Genomic DNA, 25,299 nt, shown 5'->3' on the forward strand with positions numbered 1-25,299 from the left:
TTATCAGCAAACAAGACTTTACATTAAACACACCAAACCAACCCATGCAAGATCCAACGTTACATAGTGCCATAATAATATCCTAAATAAGTGTGATTTATTTTAAATGGGGGAACAGAGAAAGCTAAATCTTTTTTGGCAATGATAAAACTTTTCTACAATAAAAAAACGTAATATTTTATTAGGCCTGCAGGATACATTTATTAAAACTAATACACTTGCAGTCAAAAATGTGGACTGAATTTATGTTTCTTGGGACCTTTAAAATCAGGGTTTACATTGTGCTCACAGGAGTTTCTTTTCAATCTGTCTGTCTTTTTTTTTTTTTTTTTTTACCAATGAGCTGAATAGTAAAGGACAAGCAACCAAAAATTGCGGATGCATGGAAACTCCAGTGTTGTTTAAAAAGCATCCCAGGATGTACCTCATGAAGCTGGTTGAGACAATGACTGGACTGTGCAGAGTTGGAATCTACACACAAAGTTGCTACTTTGAAGAAGCCAAAATATTAGACACATTTATACATAATTTTATTATTTTTATGACTTCACTATTATTCTAAGAGTTTAGGCACTTTTTTTGTCACATTTTATAAAATCACATTTCTTCTTGTTTTTAAAAGTGTATTATTATTATTATTATTATTGGTGATCCCGACCACAAGATCAGTGATATTTATGGTCAGTTTGAATAAATCATCTAATAAGCTTTCCACCGATGTATGGTTCGTTAGGATTGGACAATATTCAGCCAAGATACAACTATTTGAAAATATGTAAATAAAAATGAAAATAATGAGAAAATCACCTTTTAAGCTGTCCAAACGAAGTTCTTAGCATTCCCTATTACTAATCAAAAGGGAGTCTTGATATATTTACGGTAGGAAATGAAAAAAATATCTTCATGGAGCATAATCTTTGCTTTGCATCCTAATGACTGTGGCACAAAAGAAAAGTCAATCATTTTAATCCAATGCTTATAGCCATTTCATGTGTTATGTTGTCAAATTGCAGACATGTTTTAGCGATTTTCACACTTCGATCACGTTAACAAACCCCATCTGGATATAAAAACTGTGTTTAATGTTTAGCTCTATTTACTTGCATTCTTAACACGTGTGTCTGTGTTGTTTCGTGTGTGTGTGTGTGTGTGCGTGTGATTACAATTCAAGGCTGTTACACGTGAACCTCGTGAAAGGTGTGATCTGTAAAGAGCCAGACTGCAGATGACGTCAGCGAGGTGGTATAAAAGAGACACAGACACGCTCAGAAGCTCAGATCTGTGGTCCTCCTGCCTTCACTCAGCATGCTGTGGACTCTTCTGTTCAGCTGCAGCTTTTATCTGCGCGGGGCTCTGGTTTCTGCTCAAGGAGTATCCAGAGGTGAGTTGACTTCTGCACGTTTCCGATCACTGAAAGAGCGATATTTGAGGTTTGCTTGCTTTTTGCACTTCTATTATTTCTCTTAAGTTGATCGTAAATGCATGCTTTTGCACGCATCCAGGATTTATAAAACATATATATATATATATATATATATATATATATATATATATATATATATATATAATAAATGACTTTTGTTTATTCGATTTATTAACATCTTCACCCAAAAAGTGCTTTAGTTCAAACGGATCTCACAATTAAAACTAAAACAAAGTGTACTGCAAGAGAGCTCGAAAGACAATATTCATATTCATACTTTTTCTGGATTATAAACATTGTCCTTGCTAAATGAATTTTTTTCTTTAAATTAGAGTAATTAAAAATGACTCCTTTTATGCTATAGAATCTTTTAACAGATACCTTTGTGACGTGTAAGATGAGAGAACCTGTCACGTGGGTAGATTTTGGTTTTAAAACACGTAACACTGCTGAATAGAACATTTATTAAAGATGAACATTTTTAGTGACCCACCGGGCAAAGATGAATAACTGATAAACCGAGCTTTTTGGAAGCCTGGAATGCATGTGGAAAACACTGATGGCGCTAATGGAAAGAGCACACTTCCCTTCTGTTTGTCTGGTCCGCCCTCTGGGGAGGGGAACCTCTGACAGAAGCTCCTCCTATTACATTTAGAAGTTGGATTTTTCATTTATTTTTTACTTTAATTTGACCACAGTCACTAGCGTGAAAAAGCTAACCCGAACCCCCAAGAAAGAAATGGATTCGGGTTAATTTGATCATTCTAGTCGCTGCTTGTGGTTTAGAAAAAAAAATAAAAGCTTCATAAATCACAACTGCAACGGTTTATGTGCTGTCATAACAACATGTTCACCCATGAGATTAATCAAAATGAAGCATGATATTTGGATTACATGTTACGGTCATGTCTAAACACAGACAACAGGATCCAGCGTTAGCCCTCGCCGAGGCTGCAGACTTGGACCGGGCTTTGCTTTTCACAAAAACACAGCATAAGTGAGAGAGTGAGTTCTTGGCAAATTGCTCTTATACGTTTCCTGACCGATGTAATGTCAGATGCTGAAAATCAACCGTGGGGCCTGCAGGAAAAGCCATTATGTTCCGACCGAGCTTTGTATGCATTAATCATGAAACCGTGCCTGTTCACCCAAAAATGAGTTTTTTCACTTTTGGCTCATTCCAAATCTGTATGGCTGTTTTTCTTCTGTTGTGTTAAAGCAATAATAACTATAAAGGTGCTTCATGTTGTATCCTAAGCCATTAGATGGCTGTAAACCGAATGAATCAGAAAACAAGAAATGGTGAGGGGAACTCGGCATGTTGCTATAAATCATCTTTGTGATTCTACATTGTTTTTACAGATGGAGAGATTATCAAGCAGATTAAAGGCACAAACCACGAGCTTGCTGAAATCAAAGAACTGCTGAAGCAACAGGTAATCATCTAAAATACTGGACTTTCTCGTCTGTTAAAGACCAATCTTAGTTCTTACGCATACTATTTTTTCATACTACTGAACTCTTTGCTTTATAGATACAGGAAATAGTTTTCCTGAAGAACACGGTTATGGAGTGTGAAGCCTGTGGTGAGGAATTCTAAGCTTGTGATTGCATTAGATTCATAACTGAGAGTGTATCTGCTAAAAGTTGCATATCTTTTCTCCCGTGTCCCGCTGTAGGCATGAGACCAGTAGATCCAATAGAGCCGTCATGCGTTCCCAACCCTTGCCATCCTGGTGTGGAATGCCTAATGACTCCCAGCGGGGGTGAAATGTGGTCCGTGTCCAGAGGGCATGACAGGAAATGGAACTCACTGTACAGATGTTGATGAGGTGAGCGGGCGGACTTTTTTTCTTTTGATATGTAAAGCCTCTACATATCAACTCTAACACCATACAGCTTGAAAGTCATATACATCTAGGGTGAATAAAATATGGGGTGCTTTAATTTTTGGGTGAACTGTACCTTTAAGACAACTGTTCTTGCAAAAACATCATTTGGAATTCACCCAGTTTTTTAAAGAACACATTTTGGTACAACTTTATATTTTGAAAGATGAATTTTTATGAAAAGACAAATCAGTGCTGACATGAATCGAAGGGGGATAATTGAGAAAGGTCCTCAGGACAACACAGGCCCTGTATGTCAGCACAGACAATAACACTTTAGTTTCATAATCTGCTTTAAAAATACTACTAAGTTACTAAACGCAACTATTAGTTTGCTAATAGTCTTATAATAGATTTTTAGTGGACTGTGGAAAAAGTATAATCCAGATATTTCCATTAAACGAATATTTTATGTTGACTAATATTTCTGTTCTCTACTGTATTTGCTTTGTACAGTGTGCTGTAATGCCATGTCACATGGGGGTGAGATGCATCAACACATCACCTGGTTTTCGCTGTGGCCCCTGTCCTGCTGGGTACATGGGCCCCCAGGTGCAGGGGGTGGGGCTTACCTATGCATCTGCCAATAAACAGGTATCATTTTTAAAGTCTTGCTTCACCCCAAAGTTAAAATGCTGTCATTAATCACTTACCCCCATGTCGTTCCAAACACGTGAAGGCTTCGTTCGTCTTCAGAACGCAATTTAAGATATTTTAGATGAGAACTGGGAGGCCTTTGACCGCATGACTGCAAAATTATGAACGGTGTCAAGGTCTATGGTCAAAATAGTCCATCTGCCATCAGTGGCTCAGAACATTCATCTTGATCCACTGATGGCAGAAGGACTATTTGACGACGCCTTTCCATAATTTTTGGACCTTCATGGCGTACATTACTTGGCAGTCAATGGGAGAGTCACAAGCCTCTCAGTTTTCTTTTAAAACATCTTCAACTGTGTTCCGAAGACAAACAAAGCTTTAACAGGTTTGGAACGACATGGGGGTAAGTGATTAATGACGAAGTTTACATTTTGCGGTGGAGTAACCCTTTAAATGGGAATCTTTTCATTTAAATACAAGCACTCAATGGATAAAATGGTCGAAATTGAATGTAAATTCTTGCATGCAGGTGTGCAAAGACGTCAATGAGTGTGAGAACTCGAATGGAGGCTGCGTGGAGAACTCCAACTGCATTAACACACCGGTGAGTGATGCGTTATGCTTTGTCAGTACCATCTGTTCTGGTTCGCAAACCAAAAATGGTTCTGTTTTGATAGACTGCGAAAAGGGAACAGTTGGTTACCTCAAGGAGCTATTTTTACCTTACCTTACCTATTTATGACCGAATGAGGTCTTATTTAGGAATATTTAGCTTGAATAAAAGCAGTTCATTTAGATGGGAACTTTGATTTGATGGAACGTTGCTTCAACACACCATAAATAGTCTACAACATTTGAGAAACGGGTTCATATCAGTCATTCTGTTCATGTGAGTCATTGTGTGTCCATGGCAGGGCTCTTTTCGCTGTGGCCAGTGCAAGGCTGGTTTTGTTGGGGATCAGGTGAAAGGCTGCAAACCTGAGCGGGCCTGTGGTAATGGTCAGCCCAATCCTTGCCATGCCAGCGCAGAATGCATTGTTCATCGCGATGGACAGATTGAATGCGCAGTAAGTCAGCGATCATACGGTATTTCAGATATTAAACTCATGGTCTGCATGGTCTGATGTAATGATATAATCTGCTTCAGTGTGGAGTTGGATGGGCTGGGAATGGGTACTTTTGTGGAACGGACACCGATATTGATGGCTTCCTGATGAAAAGCTGGAATGTGTGGAAAGGAACTGTGCAAAGGTAAAAAAAAAATGTATAAACATGTAATGCACTAAGCATTAATACTAATTAAAGTACTAAAGCATTCTCTTGAATAAAATGATTTTCTAGGACAACTGCCTCACCGTTCCAAACTCTGGCCAAGAGGATGCAGACAAGGATAACATCGGTGATGCTTGTGATGATGATGCAGATGGAGATGGGATACTAAACACAGAGGTCAGAGGTCATAACACCACTTTAATTAAAAGCAGTCACCATATACAAGAAAACCAATACCCTGCACGTGAAGCGCATAGGAGACTCTACTCTATATACAAAGAAAAGAAAATACAATGATGTAACCAAAATTTGATATGAGGATATTTTATTTCACAGTAATGATATATATCACAAGGTTATTTTTACTTTAAATAAAGTCTGTATGATATCAACATTTTGAAATTTCATAATTTTTGTCATCAGTGTCCATATCACAAAAAAGAAGATAATACTAGCCTAAAAAAACTCACTGAAGACAAGGAAACGTAATGTCATTACAGAAGAGTAATAAACTAATTACAAGCAATAGGGCAAAACATACAGTATAGAACAAATGTTTCATACATTGTATCAAGTAATTAAAATAATAAAAACATAATTTTCTTCACTGTGTAAATTAAATATATATTTCTTCTTATTAAAAATTTAGCAGTGAGAGTATTTTTTTTTTCAGATGTTTCTCAGTGCTTGCACTTAAGACCTTAATTATTTTGTTTACGATAATGCTTATAAATACAGGCATTTTGACACATCCAACTGCGTGTATTTAACTATTCAAAGCCTGTTAAGTGGCAAAATTAACTTTTCTCTGCCTTTATGTGGTTGTGACTCTCTGATAGTGCTCAGTAATGCATATGAGTTCTCTTTTACTGCCAGTTGCATATCAGTGGCTTAAAATCGCTGGTTTTAAAACTGCAATGCTTAAAACTTGTGCTACTTATACCTTTTTCTGGCCACATAGCATAGCAACATCACGTGAGAGTGTAACCTCTATAGAGGCGATAGTTCGGTTGACAAAAACAATCGGTTAATCATGTCTACTTGTATTCTTACTCATGATAATCTTACCGATTGCTCTGATAGGACAACTGCGTGCTTTCGCCCCCAACGTTAATCAGAAGAACACTGATCAGGACGATTATGGAGACGCTTGTGATAATTGCCGTCTGGTAAAAAAACAATGACCAGAAGGACACCGATAGCGACGCCAGGGTGATGAATGTGATGATGACATTGATGGGGATGGTAAGACTTCAGATGTTTTTTTCATTAGGGTAATATGCTTATTTGCATCGGTCAAACTAGTGTGATGTGTTTTGCTGTCCAGGAATCAAAAACAATAAAGATAATTGCAAAAAGGTGCCAAACCGTGACCAGAAAGATAGAGACGGTGATAATGTTGGTGATGCTTGTGACAGCTGTCCCTATGTCCGCAACCCTGATCAGGTCTGATTAAAACACTACGCTTTCTAACACTGAAGGTGTTGGAAGGAGATGGCATCAAACTAAGACATTGAGGCATGGGATAACACAATTTATCTTTTTTCCATTACAGACGGATGTGGATAATGACTTGATTGGCGATCCTTGTGACACCAACAAAGATAGGTATTACATCTCTCCGATTGGTGATTTTCATTGATCACACGCCAATTAATATGAATATTTTCAATCCAGTGCTTTGTTTTCTATCGTCAGTGATGGAGATGGGCATCAGGACTCTCGGGACAACTGCCCTGCAGTCATCAACAGCTCCCAGCTGGACACGGACAAGGATGGCATCGGAGATGAATGTGATGATGATGATGACAACGATGGTATTCCCGATCTTCTTCCACCCGGTCCAGACAACTGCCGCCTGGTTCCAAACCCACTGCAGGAGGACTTTGATGGTCAGGATTTAATGTTTAGAAACTTCACTTTACATCAAAATCAGTCACCCGCTTCATTTTCTCAATTTGTGGTTTACAGGTGATGGGATTGGCAACGTTTGTGAGAATGACTTTGACAATGACACATATAGTGACAACATTGACGTTTGTCCTGAGAATGCTGAGGTGACTCTCACCGACTTCAGAACCTACCAGACTGTGGTTCTGGATCCAGAAGGAGATGCGCAGATCGATCCAAACTGGGTGGTGCTCAATCAGGTCTGTCCACTGCCTCATGGAGATTTTGGGCTCAAAATTTCCACAGCATAACATTTTACCAAGGAATGCTTATATTTTTTTAACAGGGAAGAGAGATTGTACAGACCATGAACAGTGATCCTGGCCTGGCTGTAGGTAAAAGACTATTTCCATCCAAAGTTGTGAATTCAACATTAAATATTGCACAAAAAATATGTGAATAAAGCACCAAAGAGAACAAAATCCTGATAGTCTGGCACTATAGGAAAGTTTTGAATATAATTTTCATATATAATAAATTACTTGTGTCTTCGGCGTGGGCAGATGAAAAACAATAAAATGTGGTTATTTCATTGTGAGGTGGATGCCTGGACTTTGAGAATGCAGAAGTTCTTTGACGACAGACTTTGACAAGAAAAACTTCTGGTTTTTCTAACAGGCTACACGGCATTCAATGGTGTGGACTTTGAAGGACGTTTCATGTGAATACTGAGACAGATGATGACTACGCAGGCTTTATCTTTGGCTATCAGGACAGCTCCAGCTTCTATGTGGTGATGTGGAAGCAAGTGGAGCAGATTTATTGGCAAGCCAATCCTTTCCGAGCTGTGGCCGAGCCTGGCATCCAGCTGAAGGTCTGATCTGGTGGCTTTAATTACGGAGTAACAACTTACTTGATTTCTTAGGCGTAGTATGGTTCTTTGTTTCTGTATTTTTTGGCAGGCAGTGAAATCAGACACGGACCTGGAGAAAACCTGCGAATTCGCTCTGGCACACAGGTGACTCGACAAACCAGGTGAAACTCTTATGGAAAGATTCCAGAAATGTTGGCTGGAAAGATAAGACTTTCCTACCGCTGGTTCCTGCAGCACAGGCCCCAAGAAGGCTACATCAGGTAAATTCAGATCGGACGATGTTCCATATGCAAATCGTCCTGTCATTGCAATATTGTGCTATGCATGTTTAGGCAAACACTCTGCATATCTTGCATACAGGGTTCGGTTCTTTGAAGGTCAGCAGATGGTAGCAGATACAGGAATTATCATCGACACAACCATGAGAGGAGGCAGACTGGGAGTTTTCTGCTTCTCCCAGGAGAACATCATCTGGGCCAACCTGCGCTACAGATGCAATGGTCAGTTCTTTTAATCAAATACCTTTGGAAAATGGAAACAAGTGTACACTCGAGCAAAGAGCCACAAATGTTAATTTAACTACCAAGCATTTACAAGGTCCTACACATTTTTTTTTGGCTCATTTGAAAATACACTACATTGACAAATGTATTGGGAAAGACACAGCTTAATTGTTAAATCAAATTCAGTTCCCACAGATGTATAAAATGATCCGCCTAGCTATGAAGTCTTTATTACAAACATTTGGGGAAAAAAATGGGTTATTCTGAAGAGCTAAGTAAATTCAAATCGGCATGCCACCTTTGTGATAAGCCAGTTTGTGAAATTTCACCCCTGCTAGATATTCCACGGTCAACTGTAAGTGGTATTATTGGAAAGTAGAAGCAGAAGACCATGCAAAGTCACAGAGCAGGGTCAACTGGGCAGGGTCAGCTGCTTCCATAGCTGGAGAGTTACAAACCCTCACTAGCATTATTATCAACTGTGGTTGGAGCTAAATGTATTGGATTTCAGTGACAGAGCAGATGCATGTGAGCATCCTATTATCCAACGTAAGATAGAGTGGTGCAAAAACAGCCCTACTGGACCCTGGAGCAGTGGAAACCTGTTCTGTAATGAGTGACGAATCGCACTTCTCTGTTTATCAGTTGAGTTTTTTATCAGATGGTTGATGGTCAGGGTTTGGTCGATGCCTGGTGAATGTCATCTGCTTGACTACATTGTGCTGTTTGGTGGCTGTTTTTAGGGGTTGGACTACACTTCTTAAAAGAATAGTTTACCCAAAAATTTTATTACAATACAATCTACACTTTTAGGCTGGCTTGGAAAAGCCAGGACAAATTTTAAAAAAACTGTTTGTCTGAAAGTCATATACACCCAGGATGGCTCGGGGGTGAGTAGATTATGCCGTAATTTTCATTTTTGGGTGAACTATTCCTTTAAAAGCGATTGAAAGGAAATCATTTTGGACAATGATATGCCCCGTGCGCACAACGCAAGGACCACAAAGGCATGCTTGGATGAGTTTGGTGTGAAAGACCTTGACTGGCCCAGACATACCCCATTGAGCACCTCTGGGATGAACTGGACTTAAATGTCACACATTTAAATCTATTGCCTCCCAACATGCATACTATCTGTCCTAATAGGATTTGAAAATACAGTGAGTTTGCCCTAAAGCATAGTATGTTGAAATGAGTATGCCAAGATTGCCAGATGTTCTGCTATACTTCCAGTGAGAATTGGTAGTGCACATCAAGGCACACTCAACGCAGTATTTGACAAATATTTGAACTACAAACATAAGGAGTGTTAAAACTACAAACATGGTGGATATGCGAGAAGGATGGACAGGTAGAAATAAGGGTTTGTTTGATAATGTCTAGATTCATTCAAATTAAATATTTAATATATTCACCTTATATATGATCTGCAGCTACACTGCGAACTTTCATAATGGTATGTTCATTGTTCATTAACGTTAAAGACAGAGTTATGATGAATACTCAAGAGTTGGAGTTATGCTACATACTCAGAAGTATGTACTTTTTCCCCACAAAAGTTTCTTACTTTTAGCTGCCAGTAGGAGTACAGTACTCCTAGATCCGTTGAACACATAATTTATCATGAAATGGAAATTCTATTTATATTCTGCTTTATTGATACAGATTCCAGGTCTTTTAGCATGATTCACCGGAGCATGTTATTCCAAATTTATGACAGAAAGTAGTAGTTTCACAATCCATCTTCTTAACGTGGTCTTGCTTTTCACGATCCAGTTCCCAATTGATTTTCAAATAGATTTGAAAGAATCTGGGCCTGCTTGTTGTCGTCTTTTAACTAAATTAAATAGATTTTGAGCATACAAAATTCACAGTCACATCTGAGGAGAGAATGAATAAATCAGCCAGATTGTATTTGTTCTTTTTTTTTTTTTTATGCAGATACAATCCCTGAGGACTTTGAGACATTCAGAAGCCAGCAAATCCAGCTTTTTGAACCCAAACTTTTTTTTTTTTTTTTTTTTTTTTTTTTTTACAAGATTAATGAATGTGAGTTGTATATTTCTGTCGTGTGTGTCATATTTTATACTCCATTTTTTTTATAGCTTTCCTCATAACCCCTAATCACAGACGTAAATTGATGACACTGCATTAGCACTGAGAATTTAAATATATATATATATATATATATATATATATATATATATATATATATATTTATAAAAAACACGTACAGAAATACAGGTTACAAAATATAAATGATATAACAAGAAGGCTCTGATATATGCAGCTGAGACATCATGCACATCCATATTTAGCTTTTTTTTTTTTTTCTGAGAAAGGAAAAGGACCAGCAAAACGACAAAGACGAAATCAGTTCCTTCTACAATCAGTTACCACAAATAGGAGACAAAGATGACCACACCAGCACAGCGACTATAGAACTGGGCGCCTGGATAGATCCAACCCAATAAAAGCTCTAGACAACCACAAATTATATGTCCTAATATACCGTTAACTCAATAAAGAGTGAGCATTGTCTACGCTCACGAAATGAGAGATCACAAAGATTCGATGCACATTCTGCAAGCTAACGCTCTCTCTCTCGAGCGCTTCGATTACAGTGTCTTTTTAAATACTTATTAAACCTGCCTTAAGTGAGATGACAGTTGGCGCAATCAAAAATAGATCCATGTAGATGGCACTTAGTTTACGCTAATGCTATGATTTAAGGGGAAGGGGTTGATATACTGCTCAGCTCTATCCTCACGGGTCACTATCGGGCACGCTTATCAAGAAATACATCCCATCTAGTCAGCTACGTCCTTATTAGTCTTAATGGTACGGACATGGTAATCATGGTCACTAACTGCTCAGCAGTTCTATTAAGGCTTAAAGGGGAATTTACGCTAAAGGGGGTTTGCTCTCACACGAATAATCAGGACACAAATGAAGACCGCTCCAGTTTGGCTGCATGCCGCATGTGCATCAACAACAGATTATTTGTCCAGTAAACACATGCAGTCTGCCCACATCTCCTAATGTTTCACAGGGTAAAGCAACAAACAGACTGAGCCCTTTTTTTTTTTCGTTTGCATTTGCATTGGGAAGTATATATATACGCTTCCAGAATCGATTTCCCTCTGAATTATCAGTGCAATACAGAAAACGGTTCACAAAGAACACCTTCACGATAAACCAGAGTTTGGGAGTTGGGGCGCACGCACAGGGTCGAACAGTCGGCATTCTCAGAAGGTTAAACAGTCCAAGTTTCATGAGCAAAAGCTGCGGCTGAAGTTTCCAGAAGCAGCAGCCAGAGGATTTAGAAGAAATGCACATACTTCGGTATGAAAGCTGCCGTATCTTTGAGATTTCTGACGGGATTTCAGACGGAAATCCAAGATGCAAGGGCCGAGCAAATCGACAGGGAGCGGGTTGGGGGGGTGGGATTGGGTACGACCCAAACATGCTACAATCGCGATGAGCGGAAAAATGCTACCGTGACCGAAAACGAACAGAAAAACCAGCAATGTAACAGATCAGGAGAAAAAAAACAGTAGTGCTTTGGTCAAGCATTGTCAAGCAGGTCATTTGGTGTAATGCACTATCATAACACGGAGCCCCATAAATACATTCTGTTTCTAAACATGATCATAGTCGTGGTAAAGTGACACCACTAGCATTAACTAATACATGCACTGTGTCTCAGGGGTCTACATTGGTTTATGTGCAGTGAATCTTTTACTGGAATCAGCCAAGCTAATGAAGACTTCATACCAAAAGCTAACGGACACCTCGTTCTAAACATTTTTTTTTTCTCATTTTGACATGCAGTCGTCATATTCCAGTGATAAGCTTTATGTACACTATTTTCAGGAGAGAAACGCGCTCATGGTAAACATATGAAACACTATTCTGAATGGCACAGTTTGAAGAAGAAAAACTGAAGCGAGTATTGCAGTTTTTTGTGTTACGGCTAAATAAACTACAGTGTATCCACCGCCATCTGAGACCATCCCTATTTCTCAGCCCTAAATATGCTGCTTATATTAAACCAGAAATATTCCAGATTGTTGGTTGATTAATGCTTTTAGATTGCATAGGAATCACGAATTGAATTTGCACAGTTTTAAGGGTTATTATTTCTTTCAAGTACCCAGATGACCAATGTATCTGGCTGAAACAAAACGGCTAAAACTTCAGCAGGAAACATCTCGTTCAATTGCCAAAGACTTCAACTTGCTCTTCATCCCCTGTATTATAAACATGTTTTTTTAGATTGACAGATACAGTGGGGTCCAAAAAAAAATTTTTAAAATTCTCTCTCTCTCTCTCTCTATATATATATTCTATGGAATCTTGTTTTCACCATGGGATAAAAAAAAAGTTATCTGTGACTTAATCTCACAATTCTGACTTTTATTTTCTAAATTTGAGAATGTTTTTTTCTTCTAAAAAAGATAAAAAAATATATATAGATTTTTATTTCACAATTTTGTCTACTGAAATTTTGCGCTATTATTTTTTGATAAATTGCTAAATAAAACATTGTTACGATATATAAATATATAATATAATTGCATGAAACGATTGTACAATTAACACTTACAAATTTTTACTGCATGGCAGAAACAAGATTGTAATCAATAATCTCAAAATCATTTGATATATATATATATTTGATGATATGATATATATATATATATATTGATCGATCTTATCACACTTGCTTCATTGACCGCATGTACACAATCAACCTGTTCATAATTTTCTTTGTTTTTAATACAGTTCGCTGCAGGTTTAAACCAATAAGCTGTGTTTTTGGACCCCACTGCATACAGAGATCATAACTGTGTCACTGAATTGTAAATGAGTGATTCCTTAGATCCTTCCTATAGCACTCGAAGGAAAAACACGTCCACTTGATCAAGGTGCGACAGGGCTTGAACATACGCATGGGAATGACGAACACAACTCCCGTAAACAGCACAGAATAAGGAGCATTACTCTCCCAAGCCAGACGACCGACAAATGATCAGCTTCACGACAAAAACCTTGAGTTAAGTTTGGCAGTACAAGTACAAACTATACAGCATTCAGTACTAAACAAAATGGCATCGTTAAAACAAGAATATCGAGAGGAGAACGATTAGAAAACACGCTAACAGTTAAAAACAGCATTTTGTTCATGTAAGGCAAAAATCAGGTCCTCTCACAGTGAAGTGTTCAGCAGGTTTCTGCAGCAGCTCGAGGGTCATATATTTACCGACCGCCGTTGAAGCGCATATTTCAGCCATAACAGACCTTCAATTTCGGATAAATAACATATGCATACAGAGAGTCACGCGACAGTCCACGAAAAACGCCAAAAGATGGGTCACATTTCTATTTAGAGACTGCTGTCCTCCTGCAAGAAAAACTGATAGCGAATGAATGAAACCCAAACACGGTTTTTGAGATATTTGATGATACGAAAAATGCTAGCAAAACGAATCGTCATGGAAGCCATTTTGTAAAAGCAAACTTTTGCCTTCCGGCATACAGTGAGCAACGCCCTTAAACCCTTGATACACAATCTGGGAGAGTAGTGCTCCTTACGTAAGTATGATTAAATAATATATATTCATAAAAAAATAAGTATAATAAATACAATCTCTAAATAAATAGGTCGATTTTTCACACATCATCACACGGATGGATATTTCTTCAAAGACATGGCATAGTTACGTAAACGCTCAAATTTGGCAATTCACTTAAATGTACTAATAAACACGGGACGATCCGTGAAATCAAAAAGGTGAAACAACCGAAAAGGAATAAATAGAAACGCACGTTATAACATGAATACGTGAAGAGAGTGGATGGTGGATGGTATTATGCGCATTGAAACGATCCAGTGTGGATACAGCACTTCCACCTTCCACCACCCCAAACCCCTGGCCCTCGCCCCCTGGCACGCCGCCTCCACCGGCCCCTGGCCATGAGCGGTTCGGCAGCATGCTGTTATGTGGGTGGTTGGGGGGACGTGGCCGGCCACTGACCAGATGGTGAACAGAGAGGCCATGCAGCGGAGTGTCTGGCTTCGGAGTGCGTTCACAGCTTCACAGTCGATCCATCCGGAACGTGTCCTCGGTGGCCGGGTCGGCGAGAACCATGTCCGGGTCGTTGAGCATGTGCAGTCCGTCCAGGGTCAAGGGGTCGATCTTCAGCTCGTCCAGCGGGAACTGAGAGTCCGCGTCGAAGCTGACGTCACCGACGCTGGCCAACAACGAGCTGGTGAGGTCTTTGGAGAGACTCCGGCGGAGATTCTCCCGTCACTAATGTGAAAAACAAACCAAACGCTATTCCTGGGAACCAGTGTTGGGAAGGTTACCGTCTAGGAAGTTGTATTTATTTATTTACAGATCACACGCCTGGCTTTCTGGCTCCGTCATCATTTTTGGGGGGAGTTTTTCACAAAAATCCTTCAACACTGAGTCTGACACATATTAATCAGCTTTTTCAGAAGTGTACTAAATGGAGCCTTAAAAGCAGTGAGGATGATGATCTTGCTTCTTAAAAAAAAAAATAATAATATATATATATATATATATATATATATATATATATATATATATATATATATATATATATATATATATATATATATATATATATATATTATATATATATATATATATATATATATATATATATATATATATTATATATATATATATATATATATATAATATATATAAAAATATATATATATATATATATATATATAAATATATATATATATATATATATATATATATATATATATATATATATATATATATATATATATAAATAAAGCAAAAAGTTTGGACTAAAGTGTACAATGGTGCTGTACTCTACAAATAATTAAGATAATATAAAGAATAAAAAGAATTAAAACCTTATTTAAAATGTAATAAACAAAAATATTTCAATTACTTTATTATTATAACTGGTTACATTTGATTACGTTAACAACAGGCCTTAATTTGTGTTCTGAAGATGAACAAAGATCTTACGGGTTTGGAACCACATGAAGATGAATAATGACAAATATGTAATTTTTAAGCAAAGTTTATGAGTGCAATTAAAATATAACTAGCTGTTAGTGTTAAACAAAGCTGGATACATAAAAATAACATTATTACACAGATGCATGAGAGCTCGGTTTAAGCGCTAAAATGTAAAAAAAAAAAAAAAAAGTTTCATTTTGGCTGTGACGATAAATCGTGATTCGTGGATGAATTTGAGATTTTCCGAATGCATTGCGATTCACTCTGGAATGAATTCTAAGCATAGATTCTAACATGAAGATAGCACTCGACTTCTAGTTTTTAATCCACACACTGCACTTCCAAAGAAGAAGAGCGCTGAAGAACTGTAAATGCTTTTATGACGTGGCATTAATGCAAACACAGCCAACAGCGAATGCTCTTTTTGCAATTCAGCTTAAAACGTTTTGAAATATTATTTAAGTTGTAAGGACTTAGAGACAAGTAGTGTACGGATGTTTCTAAAGCATGCAGTGCCATCTGCTGTTCAAAACTAAGTTCAGAATCGCAGTGCAATCGAAAAGTCTCAGAATCCATGCCGAATCATTTCTCGATGCATCAATTTACTTCTACAGCCCTAAGTTCAATACGTTACTAGCGAAAGTGCTTGGGAAACTGAAGTAATGAGCTGGAAATATTCAGTGTTTGGAACAATCGGATGCCTCAAGACAAACGCTGATTTCACTAAACAAACTAGAAATTTAAGTGAAATCCTTAATAATGGTTATTAAGCGTGGGGACCCGAATAATAGATTTGACTCAAAAAGGTAGAGAGGAACAGGTATAGACAGAGAGCCTAGGCGCAATTATAAATGCAACTCTCTAACATTTGTGGTAAAAGATATAGAGAAGTTGAAGCTGAAGCGAAAGACGATACCTGTGAGAATGATGTTGGATGTTGCCATGGCTACTGTAACCGAGCTGCTGTGAGTCCTGCTGACCGCCGTGGTTCCCGGTGAGACCCATCATGGCGGCCTGCGTGGCGTAGTTCAGCGTTGAACAGTGACTAGAGCCGCCCGGGTTCTCCATCATGTTCATGTTGAACTGCTCCAGCTTTAATTGACGGCATCAGACAGATTGAAAGTCATTTGAACAATAAATGAAATTAAAAAGCAGTTATACACACACACACACACACACGCATATATTGTTTTTCATTTATTCATTTATGCATGCATATAGGTCATGAAACTATAGGTGCATTGCTTAAAAAAATATTATTATTATTAATATAATTTCATCATTTTTCATTATAAAATAAAATCAATATCACTACAATACTGCTAAACTGTGTATACATAATAAGCAGAATCCATATGCATTATAGCAATAATAAAATAATTAACTAATTTATTAATTTAATATTAATTCTAGTATCATATGCATCACAAAACGAGTCCATCTGTGCTATAGTGCAGTCAGCATTGATTTTCAGTGTAAATATTTTTAATAAAAATTTATTTTTGTCTTAGTTTAAAAAAGAAAAACCATGAAACACATGTACCTGGTTTGATAGAGCATTGGTTTGTCTGGAAGGAAGTTGTTGATCATAAAAGGAATTCCCAAAGATGCTTCCTACCACCTGAATGTGCTGTAAAGACACACATTATGAGCAATACATCTGAAGAAAATTAGCCACATACTGATAATAATCCTTTGAATAAGGTTTGAAACAATTTTTCAGTGTTTTTGAATGAAGTCTTATGCTCACCAAGGCTGAATTTATTTAATCAAAACAGTAGTATTGCAAAATATTATTACAATTTTCTATTTGAATGTATTTTAACATGTAAATAATTCCTCTCATGCAAAGCTGAGTTTTCATCATTACTCCAGTCTTCAGTGTCACATGATTCTTCAGAAATCATTCTTAATATACTGATCATTTCTCAAAGCAGCTGCACTGCTTAATATTGAGTAAAACCACTAGTCAAAAAGTTTTTGATTCATTCTTTCAAAAGTAAAGATATTTATAGAAAAACATTACATTGTAACATATTTTAACAAATAAATCTGCTATTTTTAATCAATTAAATTCAGCCTTAGTGAGCTTAAGGGAAAAAAAAAAGTGTAAAGTGAGTGTACTGAAGCAGAGAGAAACATACAATGAAATGGCATAAAAATCAACAAATGAAGAATGAAAACAGAAGTTTTACGCTTACTTGTATAGCCGCTTGGCGAGAAGCCCTGATTGGACACCGGAGATGCTGGTGACTGATTGGCTGAAGAGCCGGTCTGACTGCGGTGGTACTACAGGGGAGGAAGAGGCATACTTCAATTCCTTGGCAGAACGTGAATCGTATAAGCTTCTCAAAAGCAAACTGTGCAGAGCGGAGGAAAATCGCACTCGAGCTGGCAGTTCCGCTTTTAGGTTGTCTGCGCATTGGCTGGCGAGGGAGGTCTGGGTGGCGTTGAGGCGGAGCTTACTGGTGAGAGGCGGAGGCGATGAGACGAATGTTCTGAGGGAGGCTGGGGGCTGTTTCTGCAGGTCGTTCAGTAAACTCAGCAGAGAGTACTGAGACAGCTGCTGCTCCAGAGACAGGCTGTCCATCGTGGATCGGCTGTGACAGACAGACCGCCAACATTAACACTAGACCATACAAAACATCCTTTAACATTTAAATAAAATAAGTGATTTAAAGGAATAGTTCTCCCAAAAATGAAAATGACCTCATATTTTATTGGTTTATTGTATATGACTTTTCTTTTCAGACGAACACAGAGTCTAAGTTTTTAATAAATTGATCCTATTCCTTTGACTGAGAGATTAAATTAAAAATCGCCAAGGCAATATTGCTAAAAACTAAATGGAAATTTAAATAGAAAACTATTTACATTCAAACAAACGCTAAAAAGCTAAAAACAGAAAATGTAAAAATTAATTGTAATTATTGAACAGAAGATATTATACAAATTCAAATGCAATTATAAAGCACTTTTATAATCCTTTTAGCCTGTCCAATACTCGTCCAATCCTAATAAACCTAATAAATCAAAATTGCTCATATGCTCTGAATTCAAACAGGCCAAAGCGGGGTTCGCTCACCTGCTGATATCTGGGGGGAGACGCGGGTGGCAGCGTGGGAGTGGGCGGCCGTGGGCTGATACTGGACGAGGGGCGGGCCTGTGTGCTGGGCGGGAGGGGATGGAGGGACGTGACTGGCAGCACTGATGCCCAGGTGCGTGAGGTGGTGGTGGTCAGGTTGCTGGCACTGCCGGAGCCGGATGTAGGAAGGTAATGGGGTCGTCTGATCCAGCGGGGTGGGGAGAGGAGGAGGGAACTGATGTTTGTCAGATCAGGTAAGGAGCCGCCGGTGCTGTGAGCAGCTGGCATCAAAGAGCTATTCATTTCTTGATCAGGAGATGGAAATATACTGGAAAAATCAAACGGAATATGCAGTGAAATGCTATATGATGCAACACTTAAGAGAGACATGTAAATGAGAGACATCATATATATATATATATATATATATATATATATATATATATATATATATATCATATATATATTTTAGTATTATATTATTGCATCCAAAATTTAAAAAACGTTTACTTAATATATGTGTGTGTACTGTGTCTTTATTATGTATATATAATACACACACAAATATATGTATATAAAATATTAGCAATATAATATTAGCAATATAAATGTATATTTTTAATTTTTAATTTTCTTATTTTTCTTAGTGGTGTATATTTCTAAATATACACAGTATACACATATATATTACATACAATTTAAAAAAATATGAAACAGATGCAGCTTTTGATTTTTCTAATGCATTAGTAAATGTTGTAAATAAACATTACTTTTGTTTGAAATTGTTCGATTGTTTGAAATGTAACCTTGATTGTTAATTCATGTTCAAGTAACGTGATTAAAACAATAAATTCAATACTAACAAATGGAGCCTTTATTGTTTAAAGTTTTCATGAAACATTTTTTCATGCCCGCGAAACTGCATTAAACCTTTTAGTTTTTCATTATAGATGCTTAGGGGATGTGAGGAATAATCCAAAGTAAAAATTTACAGATGAGTTGTGATAGATAGAAATTTGTACAGTATGTTCAATTCCTCTCGTACTCTTTGCACAGTTCAAATAAACCATGTAATATTGCATTTTTTATCGGCCAATTATTTAACAAACATTAAACGGGACATACTTTTTTTTTAAACAGGAGCATTTGTACTTCAATTTGGCACGTGATGAAAGTCAGTGTAGGATCTACAGCCTGTAAGGCTACAAAGTGCCGTGTAAGTGTTACGTGATTTGTGCAGCATGGAAAACGCTTTGGCCAATACGAACTCACTAATCCCCAGGAACGCCAGACTCTGTGTGCAGAGATGCTTTGGGCTCGCTTTTCTCCATCTCTGATTCGGTGTCCTCTGTATCTGAGGGGTGAGAAGCAGCACTGCAGAACAGAGAGAAATGGTGATGAACTCAGTACATGAGGTCAATGACAACAAAGTGTTCATAATAAAAAGGATCTTTGAAAGGAATCGAGTTTAAACACATGCCAAGTTCTTAGACATGTTCTTATATCCTCTTACAATTCATAATTGATCGCTTCTAATATTAATTCGCATCAATACATATCCCGTGTTTTATGTTTTGAGTGGTTATCTTGATATTTTAAGAGACTCAGTGATGAGTCCTTTTGTTTCTTGGGTATGTTAGTTCAAGTGGCTTTTGGGTAGACAAAAAGTTTTAAAAAATATCCATGGGTACAGAAATACTTTTGTTAAAGGAGCCACCCATCCTCATGCCAGCTTGGTAAAAGTTTGTAAAATGTATATTAATCACTTGTTCACGGATGGATTCAGTTGTGAATGGTGCCGCTGAGTCCAAACAGCTGAGAAACACATGGCATTGCACTACACCACTCAGTTTGCCGCCAAAATCCACAATAACTGTTTCAAAAAAAACATATTTGCACTATTTTTACCAGCATCTGGCATATTTCTCTCCGGATTCAACCTAGAAACATTTGTGTAATAAGACATGTATTTTAGTTAAATAGATAAACATACTGATAGATTTGTTTCCACAAACTCGCAGCTTTTGCTACACAGGACGTTAATCGATGACCGAGCGGGGTTTACTGTGATTATTATGATGTTTTATCAGCTGTTTGGACTTCATTTGACGGCACTCCATTCACCGGAAACTATCAATCGTGAGCAAAGGCTAAATATCTCTTAATGAAGAAACAGGCTCATCCACAATTTAAAGGCCCAAAGATGTATTTGAAATCATTGCAATATTAGGTACCAAAAATGGGGAAAACTCTCAAATACGTACACTGCTTTTACTCCTTTCGACTGCAAGTTCCTGAGATCCGCCAACAAAAGCCGCCCTGTGAGCTGATTCACAGCGCTCTGGTGTAGAGCTGGTCAGGAGTTGGTTCTGCAGCAGAAGGCAGGAACGTAAAACACTGTGATTTACGACCTTCTCGAAAGCCATGGTCGATTGGCTTAGCTTAGCTTTACCTTCCAGCTTGTGTCGGGAGGCGGTGACAAGATACACCGAGCCATAGGGACAGCTGGTCATGTAATCAGGGTAAAGGACAATGTCTCACACACGGGAAAACACCAAAAAAGTTCACCCAAAACTGGGAAAATGTAGTTCAACACCTGCACGAATCTTTGCTCTACTGATCACAAAGGAAAAGAGTTTTTCATCAGGTTACTTCAGGGTCACCGCTGACCAAGGCAGTCACAGACCCAAAACACATGTTCCCCAGCAGAAACTAAATTCAGACAGGTTCAAACAACTTGAGGGCGGGTAAATAATGACCTAATTTCACCTGGGTGAGCTCTTTCCTTTGGAGGAAACTGGACTGCGCTCTCTAATAAAGCTGAAGGATATCTGGCGTCCGTACTGTCCACAGAGAGAGGTCTATGTGTGGAGAAGCGATGGCGATTCCTGTCCTCGAAGCACACGCGGTCCACCAGGCCGATGCCGGACACCGACTGGTGTCTAAAACCGTCGTCTGTAAAGGAAATGGATTCGAGTGATCTTCAAATGTCTTTCACAAGGCATCAGGACTTTTGCTGCAGTGTCAAAACAAAAGCATAAAACATGGACTAGCGGCATGAAAGCTCAGAGCGACAGAACCATCCCGCACAGCCTCGTATAATGTGTCATAAATGAATAGCAATGATGTTAGCGAAAATGACGCTGTTTCCATCAACTTGCTACATTTAAACCCCCGTAAACCCCTGTTCCGACAAAAATGCCAACTTATGGTTATGCATTACTTTGTAATGTCGACCGGCCAAGCCTTACTATACAGTGCAAAGAAGTAGAACCTTAATTTGAAACAAACAAAACAGAATATTAGCGCCAAGTGCATTTCTTAAACAAAAACATTTTCACATAAATATGCTTTGTAACCAAGAAAAGCTCCAGAATTACTGATTTTGATACTTGACACTGCATCACACTTAAAAATGTCTGCACACTGCATAAGATACAATACACTTTAGATCCTACTATTGGAATAATATTGTCTTTATGAACTATAATGATATAGATAAGACAGATATATATATATATATACACGATAAACTGGGCAATTTCTTAAGAAACATCGCAAATGCCTATTTATAGTTTTTCTATCTCTAATCTAAATGGTTTCAAACAACATGATTTTAGCTTCATAATATCACTTATACATTATTCTTCTGTCCTTAACATCAGTTTCCATCTTGTTCGGCTTCTGTAACATCCTTTTAATTAACAAAGTCTTAATGGCCCATCTTGCAAGAAGCGGGCGGTGAACTATTGCCAGTCTAAAACTATTTTACATAAAAGCATTGAAAATAGACATTTTTGGCCCAAGATAATCAACTTTTAAGTTAATCGTAAAAATTTCACAGAGCACCAAATGCACCGCGATTAGATCATCTGAAGGGAAATTCATTGATAAAGGCACAGCACAGAGTGTACGACAGAACTTTCAAACTTATGAAGTTTCTAAGGTCTCACCTGAAAAGGGAGGTCAGTTGCTATTTCCAATCTGATTGACATTGGGCAGTGACCCTCCATAGCACTGAGCTGATTCTGGCCTAGTTGCAAATACTGTCTTCTGTAACTGCAGCTGTGCAAAATAATGAAAGGAAAAGCAGCAGTGAGTACTAATGAACGCATGAACAGAAACCAGATAATCGTGATTAAGACACTTTATCACGTGAAGAATGAAAAAGCAGACCAGTGAGAGAGTTCAGAAAAAGTAGGGGGCTAAACTCAAACATCAAAGAAACTGGAGAAAAATATCTAACGTTGTCCTCAAATTAATGCTCGTTTAGTTTATTTTTTCATTATTTCTTTTTATTATTGATTGATTTTCCTCATGAAAAACATAACATAAAATGAATCGATATGTTTATCTATTAATTGAAGAATTGTTTTTCTGTAGAAATACTCTTTAAAGTAAGCTAATAAACAACATAAACCGAATAATAACAAAAAGTAGAAGGCTAAAAACAAAGCGCTTGGACAATTTACTCTGACCTGAAATCGACATGGCCTTATTTTTGTATCACTCATACACTATTAAAGATAAGCATGATATTCGAATTAAACTTCCCACAAAATAAATAAATACTTCTAAAAATAAAATAACAGAAAATATTTAAAGTTCAAAATTCCATGTATAATTCAGTGCTACTTTTAATTATGTTGTTTATGAACTTTACAAGCAATTTCTAAATGCACAGTTCACGATTCTTTTCAGTGTTGGCAACTAGGTTTATATATATATATATATATAGGTCTATAAACGTAGGTTATATATTTTACATGATTTCAATGGATTTTTGGTTTCGTATTTTAATGGTTTCACCAAACAGTTTCCGCATAAAAACGTGACAATCTTAGTTGGATAGACTTTATCAAAATCCGACCACCTTCGATTTAAAAATCTAGTCAATTAGGATATATTCACTGCGTGACAGTTTGCCCTCCACCGACGTTTGTCGTTAAATAAGTAGCCAGATCCACACAACGATCGAGAAAATAAAAGAGCGACGATGCCCTTCGAGGCCGAGCAGGTCTCTGTGCAGATGCGCGCGACATCTGTCCAGCACTTTCCAGCAGCATCCTCAGCATCTCCCGCTACGACACCGCCGCCAATCCTTCACCGATTTGTCACGGCTCTCGGCGACAAAAGAGCTTTGAATCAAAACACAGGCTACCTCCTACATAGCAGCCGCCATGCGCGCTTAGCCGCCGTTTCTGACGCACGTACCCGCGCTGCCTGCGTGATGCTCAGGTCTTTCATGACCTCCCCGAACGCCGCCGTCTCCTCCGCCTGCTTGGTTGTGCAGGCGATTTTCTCGCCGAATTTTCGCGGATTGTTTGAGGTCGCCATCTTCCCGTTCTTCTCCAAAACACAGAGCGTTGCGCGAGATGCGTTAGTGCAGGATATGCTGACGACGCGGCGCGTCATCACGGGAAGAGTTGTGGGCATTGAGTCCACCGAGGAGGTTCGATTGATACACACACACACACACACACACACACAAATGAAACGTCTTCATGTGTCTTCCATGTTTAAAAAAAGGGTTTGTTGCCAGTGGTGTTAAAGGAAAACTTTACACTCATTTTGAGATTTAATATTCTTTATTACAATAAATATATCTTAGCTTTTGCTTATTATCAAAGGCTATTTTGCACAACACCCAAACAGTCTTGCTGATTAGTTGATAATCGGCTTTCTGCAGGTTTTATAAAGCCAAATTAAGGAACAGGATTCATTAGAACCCTTCAGGACTCAACATCAAAATACAACTTCCAAATATTTCCACAGGCTGCCTTATTTCAGAGAACAGCTAATGGCACAACTCTACTCCAAATTACTAGAAACCAAAAAAATGCTCACAGCATTGTCTTGCTTACATTGCAAATGTGTCAAAATACATTTAAGAATACGTAGTCATGTTTTCCACTCAAAGCAAAGTTAGCTTATGATTAAAGAAAGATGAATTATTTACAACGTGGATAAGAGTTTATAAGCATTTATATACAAGAAAAAATTATCCCAACACTTTTTTCGTTAAAAACGCAGTTTGAATTGCAAAGTTTGTTTGCACACAGCAAAATAACTGTTTGTCATACTCAGACATTTCTTGCTCTGAGAAATAATTATTTTAGCAGTAGTACAATGTGAAAAAAAAAAAAAGGAGAAATGATTTTTTGTTTTATTTCATTTATACATTTCCATGCATGTTTATTTAGACCTAACTGCAATAGACACAACATAGAAAATGGATAAAACAAGAAAACAAAATGTAATTTCACACACGGAAGACAAATGCGAAAAGGATAACTGCAATAAATGCTACTTCAGTACCAATACATTCAGTGTTATTTATTAAGTACACAAACACGCCTGAAAAGTTCAACACGTAACTGCATATCAAAATTGAACAGGATTGAAATAATAAATTGAAAGTTTGAAAGTTTTTTATGATTTAACCACATACATAAATTTGGATGTTCATAAATGCACTTATACAAAGGATTTTCAAGTAAATCTAAAACAACTAGAATGAAAGAAATAACCTAACAGCACTTTAAATGCTTTTATCAAGTTGATTGGGCTGATCTGCATATAAATACAAGATTAAAAGGCCATTTGTTCATAAGACTCCAGCTGACTTGCTCAAAAGTCTTACTATATTGTCCATATTTAAGATTTATATCAGCATGTAAATGAGTCCTGAGCTAAGGGCAAGCCACACTACTGTAATCGTGGACATTT

At 37.7% G+C, this 25,299-nt stretch overlaps 2 pseudogenes; one reads left to right on the forward strand and one right to left on the reverse strand.

Moving 5' to 3' along the window:
- Positions 1-1,281: 1,281 nt before the first annotated feature.
- On the forward strand, positions 1,282-10,657 carry LOC122353584 (annotated as a pseudogene).
- A 3,756-nt stretch (positions 10,658-14,413) lies between these two features.
- On the reverse strand, positions 14,414-23,907 carry LOC122354465 (annotated as a pseudogene).
- Between the last annotated feature and the right edge of the window lie 1,392 nt (positions 23,908-25,299).

This window comes from Puntigrus tetrazona, chromosome 11 (assembly GCF_018831695.1).
Source record: "Puntigrus tetrazona isolate hp1 chromosome 11, ASM1883169v1, whole genome shotgun sequence".
NCBI lineage: Eukaryota > Metazoa > Chordata > Actinopteri > Cypriniformes > Cyprinidae > Puntigrus > Puntigrus tetrazona.